At 37.3% G+C, this 15,795-nt stretch overlaps 1 protein-coding gene across 2 annotated transcripts in view; it reads left to right on the forward strand.

Annotated features, from left to right (window-relative positions):
- Positions 1-15,795, forward strand: part of PIP4P2 (phosphatidylinositol-4,5-bisphosphate 4-phosphatase 2) — an 85,966-nt gene that overhangs the window by 261 nt on the left and 69,910 nt on the right. Inside the window, exon 2 of one of the 2 annotated variants that reach the window (XR_003223507.2) lies at positions 98-1,785. The exons of the other annotated variant lie outside the window; for it this stretch is intronic. The gene's annotated coding sequence lies outside the window, so the exon portion shown is untranslated. Of the gene's footprint in view, positions 1-97; positions 1,786-15,795 lie in introns of those variants that run through there. 2 annotated transcript variants of the gene reach the window in all.

Below are 15,795 nucleotides of genomic sequence, written 5' to 3' on the forward strand. Positions count from 1 at the left end.
AAGACATATAAGTAAAACTGTTAATAATTATCCATGGGAATCTTTGGGCTGAGTCAGTCAAACGGTAGGGAATTAAGTTTTGTTCATTGTTTTAAAGGTCGTAATACCTGAGTTCAGAAACCGCTCACAATTGAGAAAATGCCGCCTCTTGAAATGGATATAGAAGTGGAAACCGAAGAGGTTTTAAGGATGGACCATCATATGGTACAGGAGCTTACAGACCTATGCTCGAAGATAAAGAGGCTACTGTCAGAGCACTTGGAAAAGTATAAGAGAATTGAAAGAGAACGGAAACATGCAAACCCGGTCGGCCACAAAAACGAATTACAGAAATAAATGAAAAAAGAAACTAAGCATGAGGAAAAAAAGGGAAAAGATAGAAGAGACAACTAGAGAATCTGTCCAAGAGATGCAATCTACGCATAATAAGAATACCTGAAATAGATGACAAAGCAATTGAAGCAGAGACAAAATTTAGGAACCAATAGTAGAAAATTTTCCAGACTTGAGGGACTAACTAGATCGGCAGATAGAAAAGCTCATAGGCTACCAGAACTTAACGAAAAGAAAGCAACACTTAGACATACCCTAGTGACGTTAAACTGGAAGATAAAAAATTCTACAAGTATTTAGAGAAAGCAGGTTACTCATAAAGGGGTAAAAGTCAGACTGACCTGAAATTTCTTTTGCAGCTCCGAATGCCAAAAAGACAAGCAATGTCTACAGAGGTTTAAGGGAAAATAATTTTGAGCCAAGAATTCTGTATCCTGCTAAGTTATTTCTATACGAGGGCAACTGGAAGACATTTACAGATACTCAGGAGTTAAAGTATAAAGTGTATCACCCAAATGCTGTCCTTGAAAAATTTGTTAAATGACGTTACTGCAACTCATAAAAACCATAAGTTAAAACAATTCAAGGGTAGTGAAGCAATTGTATGAAAAAAATAGGGTAAAAAAAAAAAAACTGGGTAAACATTAAAGCTAGTTAAACAGCCTTAAGATTAACTTGTTATATGTGGGGTTATAAGACTAAGTGCAAAAAATAGATTTGTAAGTTAAATGTAAAATTTCACTTTCTCTCATTTTAAACTACAAAGGTGTGGTAAATGTTTAATTTACAAAGCAAGTAAGAGCTGTTATTTTTAGTATGCGTTGTAGACAAAGATATGCAAGCTCTTCAGCTAAACATAAGTAAAATAAAAGGGCTTTGTCAGTGTGGACAGGACACAGTAAAGGCATTCCAAGTGTTAATCTGACAAAATGAGAAATCGGTACAGTTTTGTGTCCTCTATTTTTAATTATAGAGGGGAAAAAAGTAACAATTTTATCTGTAATGTGAATACTGTGTAAAAAGAAAATTTCTAAATTCCTGGTTGGGGAGGTGGTAGATGAAAACTTTGTTTTATGTACATCTTGTCCAGGGAAAAGCAGTAGTTCCTGCTTCATGTAGTAGTTCATTATAAGTAAATTTGGCACTGAAATAAGGTTATGGGTAAATTAGAATATACCAGCTTTATGGATTGGAGGGGAAGTGTGAAAAACAGCAAGGAAACAAAGTCCTAGAAATTGAAGTAGGAGCAACGTTTTTATCAGAATTTAAGCTATAACAAAGTATAAAGCTGTAGGATGTAATATTTAAGCTTTGTGTGGTAAATAACGTGGCATTCATATGTAAGATGTTCAGTATCTGAGTGGTAGTTTTACTGATGTATACATAAGTCATTTTAAGTGTAGACTTAAAATTGTTGCATTTTATGTATTTAATAAAGTAATTCTTAACATACATATGGCAAAAACTGATGGACTCTTAAACGTTCATAGTCCTTAGTAAAGTAAGTGAAAGGAGATAAAGTAATTAAATAGGAGTGTGTGTGTGTGTGTATGTATGTATAGTAGGTATTACTTTGCTACTTCATTTGTATTTTCAGATTATCCTGAAACATGTCTAAATGATCTAACGTTAGGATACAGAGAAAATTTTAATGTATGATCACACTGCACAAATGACCACATTGCAAAACAGCCTTGAAGCTAAGACTAGATGTTGGAAAATCACACACTTGGAATTTTTGGAATGTTCTTAAATAACTTGGGCAAAGAGAAAATTACAACAAACACTGGTAATTCATGAAATGCTACAATAAGGATGTTCTACATTACATGTTGTGGGATGGATGCATAAAAGGCAAGGAACAAGGAACATTAGGTGAAGAGCTGAATATGCACCTAATAAGATAGACTTAGTAACTGGAGTTTCTAAATTTAGTTACCTTCCGGTCTAAGTCTTACCACCACACCTGCCCCCCCATACAAAAACTTACTAAAGTGTCATCTCTTTCTTAGACTTCCATATAATACTTCCTGCTTTGTGGTCTCTGTGAAAATTATGGTCTTCAGCATTGCCTAGGAGCTTGTTAGAAATGGATCTCAGGCTAATAACGTAGGATTAGATTATAAAATATATTAAGCATCTATAAAGTTTCTCACTGAGGGGCACCTAGGTGGTTCGGTTGAGTGTCCGACTCTTTGACTTGGGCTCAGGTCATGATCTCACGGTTCGTGAGTTCGAGCCCTGCATCAAATTCTGTGCTGACAGCTCAGAGCTTGGAGCCTGCTTCAGATTCTGTGTCTCCCTGTCTCTCTCCCTCTGACCCTCCCCCCACCTCAAAAATAAACAATTTTTTTTTTTTAAGAAAAGATTGTGTCAGAAAAGACAAATATCATATGACTTCACTCATTTGAGGACTTTAAGATACAAAACAGATGAACATAAGGGAAGGGAAGCAAAAATAATGTAAAAGCAGGGAGGGGGACAAAACATAAGAGACTCAAATATGGAGAACAAACAGGGTTACTGGAGGGGGTGTGGGAGGGAGGATGGGCTAAATGGGTAAGGGGCACTAAGGAATCTCCTCCTGAAATCATTGTTGCACTATATGCTAACTAACTAGGATGCAAATTAAAAAAAAAAAATGATTTTTGTGAGAGTAAACTTCTGGTTTATATGATAAGAAAGTTCATTACTTCAGATGAGGTATATACGCAGAAGAGAATGGCTTATGGAGGGGGAAAAATGAGTTTTGTTTGTAAAATTGGGCATGATTTGTAACAGGGAAATTTGTGGATATGTCAGACAGGCATTTGGAATACAAATCCAGAGCCAGAAAAGATGTAAAGATTAGAAATTTAGGTTTGAGTTTTCTGATTGGAAGACAGTATTTGAGGCCATTAGCAATTACCCTGGAAAGGATGATAAGAAATAGGAGGAAAAAGGAAAGGAGGTGGGTAGGTATTACAGAGGAATAGAAGATTGAGATTTATAGTTCAGTTGAATTCAACATCAAAAACAGTGCACTACAGTCAGCCATATACTTAGAGATGAGTAATAATGGAGTAATACGATATTTTTTGTATGGAGTCTTTTAAATTTATAATTTTAAAGCTCTAAATGGCACACCCATTGTCCTAAATATTCTAATTTCTAGTTCACTACTATGTAACTGTATATAGTTTATTTTTATTACTCACAGTTATTTCTATAAAGTCAAACACTGAATTAGTGAATATTGTAGCATTGCATCTCGGAGGAATCTAGGATTGGGTTCCTGTGAACCTCTGGTCACATTTTCATCAATTGATCAATACATAACCTTGTTTTAAGATATTTAATTTAGAATCTGTTGTTGATTCACTAACATTAAACTCAACCAACAGCTCATGGCCTGAACAAATATTACCTAACATTTTCTCAGTAAGGTACATCAGTGCCTTCTTGCATTTAGGAACAACCACTACACAGCACTATACTTAGGGACCATTTTAAACAGCAAAATCACCAACAAAAAAATATACCATGCAAAAATATATAATGCAAAAAATATATACCATGAAAAGGGCACTTGTTTACAGTATGAGAGCAGAGATAAGACAGTGTCACCTGGTCTCACTTCATTTGGGCCCATACATGTCTGATGACAGATTTGCTGCTACTCTGCAACATACACATGCCCATGAAAGCAACAGAAGTTCTGATTTGAGGGTTACTAATAAATTGTAGTAAGCAATTTCACAAACATAATCTGCAAGAAGTGAATTTGGACTGTAATTCAACATGGTTTTGTTAAGTATCTTTCCAACTGGAATTTGGGAAGCCATAGTTACACTAATGATGCCAAAGAATGCAGCTTTGAGAAGGTGCAACACTGATGACTCCCAAGGAACTAAGGATTATTGCAAAGGTCCTGAAAAACGTGTGCATGATTATCAAGAACTCAGAGGGGTTTGCTTCTTTCCTTTCTCCCCCAGCCTTTAAAAAAAAACTTTGCTTAATCTTTATTTTTGAGAGAGAGACAGAGTGTGAGCAGGAGAGGAGCAGAGAGAGAGGGAGACACAGAATCCAAAACAGGCTCCAGGCCCTGAGCTGTCAGCACAGAGCCCGACGCAGGGCTCAAACCCACGAACCGCGAGATTGTGACCTGAGCTGAAGTCAGACATTCAACCGACTGAGCCACCCGGGCGCCCCATTCCTCGCCTTTTTTTTTCCTTTTTAATGTTTATTTTTGAGAGAGTGCAAGCAGGGGAAGGGAGACAGAAGATCTGAAGCAGGCTCTGTGCTGGCAGGGTGACAGCAGAAAACCTGATATGGGGCTCGAACTCACTGTGATATTATGACTTGAGTGGAAGGTGGACACTCAACCAACTGAGCCACCCAGGTGCCACAAGCTTCTTTCCTTACTGTTAGCACTGAGCCAGCAGGTCTGGCTTACTAGCAGCTGTTATTTTGCTGTCCTGTCTGGGACAGCAAGAGAATGTTCCCAATATGGAATAGAGCAAGTTGAAATCTAGACTGCCTGCCCCAAATATTAACTGTCAGTAAGACTAATTGTTAGTATAAATCTCTATGCCAAGAGAGTATAGGAAAATTGAGTGTTTTTTTTGTTTGACCAAACTGCATATTTGAGAGAGATCGTGCAACCAATTATGAAATGAGCTTGATATTCAAGGGTGACACTCAACTGCAAAGCTCATAAGAGTTACATGCACTGCTGAAGGAAATTGAGCCTTGGTTTTAATTAGTTGGCGATTTTGAGCCTCTTGTCCTAAAAGCTGCCATAATGATAAAAATATATATGTGTACACACACACACACACATATATTTCTTAGTCGCTCAACCAACTAAGCCCCCAAGCACGCCTGGATGGTAGGTTTTTAGAATAATTCCTTATTCTTTATCATGTGTCATGTTCACAGCAAAATAAAAACATTTTATTTTTTTTTTAATTAAAAACATCTCTGCAGAAACTTTGAACATGATAGAGATAAGTGTTACCCATTATCCCACCATGCATAGATGCCCTCAGAACAGGATATTTCCTTCTGGAAATTATGTTTAAATTACTTTTCAAATTTAGGCTAATAATATATATAAATTTCTGCTTTTTATTCACTTGCAATTATAATACAGACATTTCTCCAAGTCATTTATTCTTCAAAAACATTTTTAACTGCTGCATATTTTCCCATCACATAAACCAACTGTCAAAAATTACCACTTTTCAGCTTGTAATTTGCTTCTCAGCAATATTAGACACTACTGGCTATCACTTCTGCCCACATTTCTATTCAAATGTCAATGAAGCCTGCCTTGTCCCACCATTTAAAAGGAAAGAAGAAATGTGCTCTCCCCACCCACCTTTCCTATTTCCCTATTTACCTTGATTGATTTCTCTCCTTAACAGTTACCACCATCTGATATTATTATGTATATCCTTGTTAAATTGAGTGTTACCTATCTCCTCCCTTGGCTTCTGTGACACACCCTCTCCTACTTTTTCTTCTTTGGTTCTAACTGCTCCTTCTCTCTCACTGAAATTTGCTGGGTCCCTTAGGACTCTGTCCCAGGCCTGTTTCTCACTTTATACACTCTCCCAACTTCCGACTCCCATGGCTTCAATTACTACATCTATGTGCCAACTGGACTTTTCTCCCAGGTGCCAGCCTCCTGGGTGACTTCACTTGGATCGCCCCACAAGTACTTTGGACTTAACATGCTAAATGGTTGGGTTTTCTCTAAATTTGTACCCCAGGTTTTTTGTTTGGGTTTTTGTTCTTTTTTGAATAACATTTCTGCATTTCCAGAATTTCTTTTTAATCTCAGTAAATGGCACCACTCCACCTCATAGAAGACCCCACATGTTTTTGTTCCTTCATCTCTGATTTCATCTATTCCCAATCCCAGAACTTCAGCCATCTTGGTCTTTTTTTCTGTTTCTAGAAAAACCAAGCATCTTGATGCCTAAAAGTTTTTCACTGGGTGCTTCTTTGACGTGGGAAAAATATTCTGTAATGCTGACTTTTATTATCATTCAGGTCAAAACTGCTGTGTTTCATTTATCAGAGATTCATCACCTAAACAACAAGCTGCCTGAGACCCCTGCCAGTGGTGGAGGAGAGGGGGGTCCCATGATAAGTATATGTCACTTATCTCAAGGCACTGTCCATCACTTTACCTTCTGCATAAGATCATGACCCGAGCTGAAGTTGGACACTTAACCGACTGAGCCACTGAGACACCGCTGAAGTTTATTCTTTATACACAATATAAGTGATCTTTGTAAAATTCAACACAAATTTACGAGTTTCAACTCTGTTTTTTCCTATATGTTTATTTATTTTGAGAGAGAGAAAGAGCGTGAGAGCATTGGGAAAGGCAGAGAGAGAGAATCCTAAGTGGGCTCCGTGCTGCCCGCAAAAAGCCCGACACAGGGCTTGAACCCGTGAACTGTGAGATCATGACCTGAGCCAAGGTCAGATGCTTAATTTAGACTGAGCCACCCAGGCACCCTAAAGTGTACATTTCTTAATATGCTCCTCAAGGCCATCTCCAGTCTCATCCCATGCCACATTCTGTTATAATCTGTTTAAGCCATTCTGGACTGTGGTACCTTGAACTCTCACACTTTCTCTTCCCTCAGAAATGGAGTGCCTTTGGAAATAGTGCTTTCTCACCACTGGAAATATTGATCTGCCATCACTCTTTGACCACTGTATCTAAAGTAATGCACAATTTTTATCCATTCATTCCCTATTGTAAGTGCCCTGGTTCTTCCCCCTTACAATACTTTTACTTTTTATCTTTTTTCTGTATTTGAATATACCTCCACGAAGCACAGATATGTCTAACTAGATCTGTCGTCTTCACATTTTTGTCCTCATTACCTAATATAGTACTTAGCACACAAAAGCCATTTAGTAAACATTTTAATAAATCAAACATGGACTAGATGACCATTTAGCAATAATAAAGACAAAAAAAGAAAATTAAGGTCTCTTTCATCTTCATACAGTTATGAAAACATTGTCCTACAATGGAAAACATTGTCCATTGACTTTATTATCAATATTCTCAGACTCAAATCAGTCATCAGTAGTAATTAGAAGACAAAAAATCAGATCTTGTCTCTGTACTGAGGTTTTACCCAATGGTAATTAACAGAATACCAGTAAGTGAAAAAGAAACACCTTATAGAACTTTCTCTTTTGGCCTTTTAACTTTCTAGTATGTGTCTTAATTTATATTGTATTTCAGCTTTTTCAAGTTTTTTCAGTTGCAGTTTTTTTAAATCTTTCATTTTTGTTTCCTTGCCCATTTTTAAATCCTTTTTGCTAAGTTATTTTTTTTTTCCTTCATATTTGTTTTTCACTTTTGACCTTTGCTTATCGCTGAACAATCACGTGGCATTTAAGAGTCCTAACATGGTGGAGCCTGGTGTAGTGACTTGACAACTGGTACTCAGCATCCAGTCCAAGTTCTTCCTGAAGTTGAAAGAAATCTCAAAGACTGGAACACCAAGTGCTGTGTTCTGTCTCTTATAGGATTCTGGATGGAAATTAGTTTCCATCATTTATAGGAACTTGCCCAAGATTAACTGAGCCGGCTGGTTTTTCTGTTATTTCAACTGTCACCACTGACGAGGACATCTATGGAGACTGCGCATGGCACTGAGGCGGCATTCCAGTGTCCAGTGCCTGACACCTCATTTCTACGTGTCTCTCTGTCTCTGATCAAAGCCACGGAGATGGGTTCTTGAAATCCACGTGTCTTGTGGCAGCCTCTGTATTGGCCCCTTTATTCCTCAGTTTCCAATTTAAAACTGAGGGGGATAGAAGGATGAAAAGCCATCTCTTTATTTTTTACTACAAAACTATTTTTTCAAATGAAATCTAATGCAGAAGCCCAGTATACGAAACAGATCAAAGCAGAGCCAATGAGACTGACGGGAACGAGCGGCATGAAGTCCGACCTACTCTTCCCTAAACTTGAGGCACTTCTGAGGATCCTCTAAGAGTTTAGTTTGACTATCACTGGATAATCTGAGGCAGGAATTTCCATCCGGCTGTATTTTGGAACCATCTAAAGAGTTTTGATTAGTTTTGTTTCTAATGCTGATGTTGTGGTCTCTTTCTCAAAGAGTCTGCCCTTGCAACCCGGCAGGAGTCTTTTTTTAAAAACTTCCCGGATGACTCTAATATGCAGCCAGGATTCGAAAAAAACTTTTCCAGGTAGCTTTTTTTCTGATTCCTAGCACTCCACTTTTCATCGCTTTTGATTAAAGCGAGTCTTTCGTCCCATTCTGGGGCCTTGTGTTTTCCTTCTCAACCTACAACTTCTCCAAAAGTCCTTGGATTTTTCCAAGTTCTTACCTCGCATTATATCTCTGTTCTCTTAGATTACGTAGCTGATGCAAAAACCAGTGTCAGTTTCCAGAACAAAACAATATTTGTTTCATAGGTCTTTATTATGTTATGGTTGTTCTTTAATACAAATGAACATGGAATAATAATTAAGTGATTGATACTTGGGACTTGGAGTCAGAATTAGATTATTTTATATCTCTTCCCTTTAATAACTCTGTAGCTTACTAACTCTTTGGACGAGTTAGGGACAATGATAGTCTTACTACACAGAATCATCATCATGATTTACTAGGGCAAGACCTCAAAGCACCTAGTACATAGAAAGTGCTCAAAATTGTTCACTGTTACGGTTATCAAATATGTAAATACATTTTTATTATTCAATTTTTCTCACTTCAGAGAAATAACTCTGACTTTTGAACCACATTACAAAGTGTGAATGATTTCATTCAGTCAGTCTGCGCAACTAATATTTTGTAAGTACCTGTTACGTACTGTGAAAGGAAGAAATAGAAAGTTATCTGCCTTTAAATGTCCCGAGTGTTAGCGGTCAAAGAGTCTTATCAGTTGAAAATGAGAAATCCTAATGAACATTAGGATGGAGGAAACATATCAAGAGGGCTGAGTATGGTCTAACATCATATTTGTTTGACCTGCCTGGTGTTGCCACATTTCACTTAATTAGCCCAAACAATTTAAAAATCGGATACTTTAATATAAATAAAATCCAACCCAGACTTCTAGCTTCTCTTGAAAAACTGAGCTCTCACAAACAGTAAAATTACAGAGCAGCCGTGGTGTGGCACCCTTTATTTGGGGCATGTTTTCTCCAGCTACCCACGTCTTTCCATTTCCTGTTGTGTCCTCATCACAGAGACCAGGGATCAGTTGCTATTTACATGGCACTTGCACAGGGTTTTCTCATAACACAGTTAAATATGAACTGCTTTCTGTATCCATGTGTCTACCACAGGTGGTAAAATAAAAACCGGGCCAAGAAGACCCCATGTATCAAGAAAAATGAGAGAAAGCACAGTTACCTGTGGAAGTGAAAAATATTCTTTGATTCTAAACAGGCAAAAAAGTATGTGTATATAAAAAAAAAATACAATTTATGGGTGCCTGGGTGGCTCAGTCAGTTAAGTATCCAACTCTTGATTTCAGCTCAGATCATGATCCCTCGGTTCATCAGTTCAAGCCCCACATCAGGTTCTGTGCTGACGGTGTGGAACCTGCCTGGGATTCTCTCTCTCCCTCTCTCTCTCTGCCCCTCTTCTGCTTGCTCTCTCTTTCAAAAATAAATAAATAAACTTGAAGCAAATACAATTTAAGTGGTGCCTGGCTGGCTCAGTTGGTAGAGCACGCGACTCTTAATGTCAGGGTCGTGAGTTCAAGCCCCATGTTGAACATGGAGCCCACTTAAAAAAAAAAAAATACAATTTAAGTTGCAATTATTAAATTCCCAGTCAGTATTCACTAATATATTTTCAGCTTTAATAAGGAACTAGGTTTGGCTTGTGTCCCATTGATCTCTTGTGCTACAAATATTTCTTGAAATACCATAGGTGCTAAATAAATATTTGCAAAATATAAACATGAAGACCAGTACAAAGGCATATTCTTTTTATCAAGGCTTATTATTTACTTGTACCAAACAAGGTAATATTTTATATACAAGTAAACAGATGAGTAGACAAGTACAAGTTGTATTAATTACTATAAAGAAACCAAGTGTGCTATTATAGAGAATAATAGGGTGGTTGGGATGGGGGTGGGAATCTGTTCAGATTTGTCCAGGATGGTCTAGATCTGAGAAGGTAATAAGCAGGCAAAAGTCTGAATGAAACATAGGGAGTCAACGTTTCAGAATAAGTGGGGCAGGCATTTCCAAGAGAAACAGCGTTTTCCAGGCTGTTTGCTTACCGGTGTGACCTTGAACAAGGGTTAGCCATCTCCTACCTGTGGCACAGATGCCACATGCCACCCCCAGTCCCTTGCTGCCCAGAGATTCTGTACGATGCATGATTTGAAGCAGATGTAGGTAGGTTCCTGGTCCGGATCTCCTGTGGAGGGAAAAATCCATGGCAAATGAAACGAGCCCATTAACTCCGATAGAGTCAACTAAGGATGATACTTTGTTGTCATTACATGAGTAACCACTTTAGACAAAACCGTGGAAAAAGCGGAGTTTCTTTTCAGGGCCCTCCTGTCTTCCCTTCCACGTGCCCCTCCCACCTTTTGATAGTCTTTCCCACAAGCCGCAGGCAAATCAAACATTTATGCTCTTCTCTCTTTATCCAGAGTTGTTCTCTTCGCTTATATTAAGCAGATCCGGACCTCACAATTATATACCTCTACCCCATCCTCCTACCCACACCATCAAAGAAAAAAAAAAAAAGGAGGGAGAGAGAAACAGTTGCTCCTAAGCATCTCAGTCAGGTGTTGAAAACAATTGTTTATTAAACTTACTTGAGACAAAATGAATGACCATAGTTAATAAATGCGTCTTAAGCTTTTCTAAGATTTTCACATTTTGAGAACTATTGTTAACCTGAATATCTCCATTTGGTAGAATTTGAAGAATTTATTTAAATGAAGAGTTTCACCATGGGTAAGGAAAATGATACATTAGGGTGGCTTCTGACCCTTCTCCTACATGTTATTTTTAATATTCTAGAATAGAGGTAAGAATATTGACAGTGATGACTTTTGAAAGTTTGATAATCAATGAAAAAAAATAACAAATCCTAATAACCTATTTTGGGTTAAGTATACTTTGGGTCAACTGAAAATATTATTTGCTGGATCTCAAGATTTGCTTCTTGGAGCACCTGAGTGGCTCCATTGGTTAAGCATTGACTTCGGCCTAGGTAATGATCTGAGTGGCTCATGAGTTAGAGCCCCGCGTAGGGCTCTGTGTTGACAGCTCAGAGCCTGAAGCCTGCTTCAGATTCTATGTCTCTCTCTGCCCATCCCCTACTCACGCACTCTCTCTCTCTCTCTCTTTCTCAAATATAAATAAACATTTAAAAAACTTATTAAAAAAATTTTGCTTCTTTACTTATCTCCTTTATAAAATGAATTTGGCTTCATTTTTCTAAATGCAGGATTTTCTCCTGACGTCTCTTCCATTTTTAAAATTGTTTCCCACCAGTGTACAAGGAATTGGTATCAGAGACACTTCATTGGGTTGCTACTGTCAAAGTACTTAGTATGCTAACAGAGAATAAACAGGAAATAAAAGGTGAAAGAGAAGTTAGATTTTAGAGGAAACTGAGAGTTTGGGAATCTAAGTAATGAGGCAGAATGCATCAGAAGATAATACACAATTTTCAACATAAGTAGCAAGAGTTCAAATAGGAAACAGAGAGGGAACTGCTGTTGAAAATCAACTCCATTGTTTGTTGTGGTAATTACTCACTCCCCCCAGCCAATATGGTTAGGATAGTGCACTGGGTAATGTAACTTTCTTGGCAGGATTGTTATTGTCTCTGAAGGAATTCATGTAATGTCCTTAATCTTGTTTTAAAAAATTAGATTTTAACTTAAATCAGCATTATCTATCACGGTGGGGGAAAAATCAGATTTTGTCATTGTGATGTTTATATCAAGGAAGTCTTAAGACGTGATTAAAGTACTTTATTTCTAGCATTTTGATTATAGTCAAATTAAGTAATCAGTGGTGCCTGTTTGGAGTAGCATGGTAAGTAGAATTAAGAATGAAAAGCTCTGGGAAAGGAAAAACAAAAACACATCGAATATTTCCAACACTTTACTCTCTTAGATTTTAAAGAAAAATTAATTTGATTTTGTAAACAGCTACAAATTATAATCATTTACCTTTTAAACAAAAGCTATAAATTATCAAGTAGAAAAAACAATGAAAAACTACATATTTTTTTTAATGTTTGTTTATTTTTGAGATAGCACTAGCAGGGAAGGGGCAGAGAGAGGGACGGAGACAGAGGATCTGATGCGGGGCTCAAACTCAGGAACTGTGAGATCATGACCTGAGCCAAAGTCAGACGCTCAACTGACTGAGCCACCCAGGCGCCCCTATATTATTTTTTAACAGTATTGAAGTTTCAGCTATAACCATTTGTCTGGTTACTACTGCTCTATTTACATATTTTCTCAGACAATTCCATTCTTTTATCCTTATATAGTGATTAATTTTTCAACATTTAAGTCATTCTTCAAATATTACATGAAACTACTTTACCATATAGTAATTATTTAACATTTATTTATTTTTAAAAACAAGATTCATGATTTTTTATCAGCTTTATTGAGGTATAATCGACAGACAAAATTGTACATATTTAAACTGCATGATGTAATGATTTGATATATGTATATATTGTGAAATGATTATCAGGTTAATGAACACATCCATCACTTCACTTATCTTTTGTGTATGGGTGGGTGTATGTATATGTGTGTGCGTTGAGAACACTTAAAATGCACTCTGCAAATTTCAAGTATTCAATACAGTATTACTAACTGGAGTCACCATGCTATATGTTTTATCTTTTTTTTTTTTTTAATTTATTTCGAGAGAGACAGAGACAGAGAACATGAGAGCAGGGGAGGGGTAGAGAGAGAGAGGGAAAGAGAGAGAACCTCAAGCAGACTCTGCAGTCAGTGCACAGCCTGATGTGGCGCTCTAACACACTAGCCGTGAGACGACCTAAGCTGAAACCAAGAGTCGGACACTGACTGAGCCACCCAGGCACCCCGATCTTATTTTCTCAATTCAAGCTACTTTCTAATTTCTCCTTTGAGATTTTTGATTCATGAATCTCTTAGAATGTGACTTTTAAAAAACTTTATATTTTCATTTGATTTTAGACTCACTTAGAAGTTGCAGAAATAATAGAGTTCCTGTGTACCCTTCAGCCACTTCACGGTATTTTATCAAAAGCAAGAAAGTGCCATTGATAAAATAACATTGACCATAGATCTAATGTGTATTTCACCAGTTTTGCAAGTACTCTTTTTGTGTGTTTGTGGCATAGTTCTATGAAATTTACTCCATGTATGGGTTCATGTGACCACCACCACAATCAGGGCACAGAACTGTCAAAAAACTCCCTTGTATTGCTCCTTCCTAGGCACACACTCACCCTTACCCTAGCTCCTTCCAAACTTCTCCTCCTGGAACATGTTGTATTTCTTTTTCTACACAGCCGTTTCGGCCCTTTTATTTGTTTATATTTTAAATGTTTATTTTTGAGGGGGGGGAGGGGTGGAGAAAGGGGAACCGAGGATCTGAAGCAGGCTCTGTGCTGACATCAGAGAGCCCTCTGTGGGGCTGGAACTCACAAACCAAGAGATCATGACCTGAGCCGAAGTCTGACACTCGACCAACTGAGCCACCCAGGTGCCCCTGTTTTGGACTTTTTAAATGCTCTATAATAGGTTTTTTTTTTTTTTAGACTATACATTTTTTAAGTAATCTCTACACCCAACGTGGGGCTCAAACCTACAACACTGAGATCAAGAGTCGCTTACTCTGCTGACTTAGCCATCCAGGCACCCCTCTTTAATGCAGTTTTAATATTTTGTTAGTAAGGGTTTAGGCTCTTAGGTACTGCTTTGTGAGATTAATTTTTGTATATTTTTTGCTTCACTGGTAATGTGAAAGTAAGTTTTTCTATTGTTTCCTATCTTGTTATTGCCAGATCACACAAAATTACTGGTCTTTCTAGTTCCTTTCTCTCTTTTGTGGCTTCTATCTCTTCAACTAGTTTATTATTATTATTATTATTTTCCCATCTCTTTGTCAGAGGGAAAAGCATGTCTTCCTTTATTCATGAAGAGCAATTTTCTGATTTCTTCGGATGCCTTCCACCTCCTAATAGCATTCCTGCAAAGTGTCATCCACCATTAATTAGCAGGCTCATCACAGTAAATTCCCAGACTGATTTCTGCCTGACAGAAATTCTCTCATTTTGAAAAACTTTTAAGAAAATAGTTTTGTCTGGAAAACTATACGTAAATTTACAGTTAGTGGAGCAGAGATTTTAACAATTAAAAGAAAAACATGAAACATCACTAATACGAAAAAGTTACTATAAGCAGCAATGGATGGAACAGCAACTATTATAGTTATGCATGAAATTCTTATAACTGAATGATGATCCTACTTTTAAAACTTAAAATTCAGCACTGAAGTTCTGCATGGCTTAAAGATAGTAAGAGGTTGTAATCCACACTTCTAAAATTAAATATATATATATAGAATTAACCCTAGGGGAAAAAAGTTAATTGTATTAAACATAATGCATTTTAATTATATGAGCTATTTTCAAAAGTTGTGTTTTTAGTGATGGTAAGAATCTTTATCATGTTAATGTTCCATAGGGAGAGACCGAAATAAATGATTCAAATAACAGGTAAAAAAACCTTTGGGAGAAGAGGACAAAGAAAGGGAAGGCAGCTAAGATAAATGACCAGATGCAAATAATCTCAGGATTAGCAGTAAATGGAGGAAGAGTGGTACAAAATTGAGGTAGATGGTCAAGTGAAACACTTAATTTTCAGATTCAAGAGCAGATCGTCCTAATAAAATTGAAAAAGATAGACTTTGGCAGACAATGGCTAAAAATAATTAGGCTAAAGGATTGTAATAGATACTTCCATCTGTATGTGGCTTCATATTTCCCAACATGTCCAATCTCTCTATAAGGAAGGCAGTTATGTTTAAAAGCAAAGAGTGTGGGATTAGATGACTTGGGTTGAGATTCCAGTTCTAATGCTTAAGGCTAGTAATAGGGTAAGTGAGCAACCTGATCTCTTAGGGTCTCAGCAACTGCCTCGGTAAAAGTACCTGCCTCAGTAAAATGTATAAAATGGCAGTACCTGCTTCAAGGGTTGCTTTGAGGATAAATTGGGATCATTCACATAAAGCAGTAAGCCCTCATTTAACAATATTAGCTACTGTGATTGACAAAGATAACCCACCTTATTGTTAAGAAATGTCACTTGAGGTAGAAATAAAGTATGCCAAACCCTGGCTTCCCCAGTGGGCTCAGTTTTGTATCTCTGCCATTCCTGATCAGGACAAGAAAAAGATCAAAATCCCCATTTCCA

This window comes from Puma concolor, chromosome F2 (genome assembly GCF_028749965.1).
Source record: "Puma concolor isolate L17-30 chromosome F2, mPumCon1.1.hap2, whole genome shotgun sequence".
Classification (NCBI taxonomy): domain Eukaryota; kingdom Metazoa; phylum Chordata; class Mammalia; order Carnivora; family Felidae; genus Puma; species Puma concolor.